The 1,147-nt window shown below is 50.7% G+C and overlaps 1 protein-coding gene and 1 long non-coding RNA gene across 2 annotated transcripts in view; one reads left to right on the top strand and one right to left on the bottom strand.

Annotated features, from left to right (window-relative positions):
• Positions 1 to 1,147, top strand: part of LOC112488487 (microtubule-actin cross-linking factor 1-like) — a 51,516-nt gene that overhangs the window by 29,740 nt on the left and 20,629 nt on the right. The window lies entirely within an intron of this gene.
• Positions 1 to 1,147, bottom strand: part of LOC112488499 (uncharacterized) — a 16,088-nt gene that overhangs the window by 582 nt on the left and 14,359 nt on the right. The window lies entirely within an intron of this gene.

The following is a 1,147-nucleotide window of genomic DNA, read 5'->3' as shown; positions in this document are numbered from 1 at the left end:
AGATTAGATTAGATTAGATTAGATTAGATTATCAGATGGATTAAAAGATGGACAATCTGGAACTATCTGGACCCTGACGGAGTCTCCTCCAACTTTTCACCTCCTCCTCCTCCTCCTCTTGTCTTCTCCCATCTTCTGTCAGCTGAACTTCTTTCTTGACCTCCTCCCTCCGGCCGTTCTTCTGTCATGGAGGAGAGGATGAACTCCATGGCCGCCTACAGGCAGTTCCTCCAGGACCTCGAGGAGAAACGAGGTTGGTTCTCTCACCGTTAAAGCTTGTCTGAGTGACGGAGGAGGAGGAGGAACCTGGAACGTTCCTCCTCCGTCTGCGCTCCTCAGCCTCGGTCTTAGCAGCTGGAGAGACAGAGCGATGACACGACGCACGTGTGAGTCGTTCACTGTGGATCAGCTGGTTAAACAGATGTCACACCTGTGAGTGTGTGTGAGTGTGTGTGTGGCGTCTGGTGCAACCAATGATTAACAGGTCTTGTGTTCAGACCTCCAGGTCGTTGCTGCTGTTTCTGTCACTTTAACCCCTCGTTGTCCAAACACTGGGGCGGTATTTAAGTTGGGACCACAGAGGTCGCTCTCCTGACGCCGTAGTTGCGTTCAAAGACCCCATCGTGAAATGGGGAAAATCGCAAAGTAGAGGCTAGATAGTTAGTCTGTTATTTACATATTTATTTACCCTTAATGAACCTTGTTCTGGACGGTTCACTGACCTCCAGACTGTCACTGTTTTTTTTTTACTGTGGCTCAAACTGAGGTCATCTCCAGGCTCTGGACCTTCACGTGTTTACTCACTGATAAGCGGTGGGTCAGCAGGGGGAGCTGTGACCTCCTCCTCCTCCTCCTGTTGTTCTTACCTCTCTGTGATTAGCTTCAGAGGCTAATTTCCTTCTGTGTATGTTCGTTAGCTCCGTGTTCTAGCATCAGGATGTCGACACCTGATCTGAAGGGGGCGCCGGCTTCTTATTGAAGAGCGGAGACGACAGCAGTGAGATTTGCTGAAGTGTCGGGTGACGTGCTACGATGCTGCGATGCTACGCTGCAGCAGCTGCTATGACAACAGTTAGCTGAGCGTAGCACAAACCGCTCTCCTCCTGCTCTGTTGAAATAGGTTTGTCTTCGCTCCCCCTCCTCCCCC

Source organism: Cynoglossus semilaevis, chromosome 18 (assembly GCF_000523025.1).
Source record: "Cynoglossus semilaevis isolate Cse_v1.0 chromosome 18, Cse_v1.0, whole genome shotgun sequence".
Classification (NCBI taxonomy): Eukaryota; Metazoa; Chordata; class Actinopteri; order Pleuronectiformes; family Cynoglossidae; genus Cynoglossus; species Cynoglossus semilaevis.
This window is presented reverse-complemented; position numbering and strand designations above follow the sequence as displayed.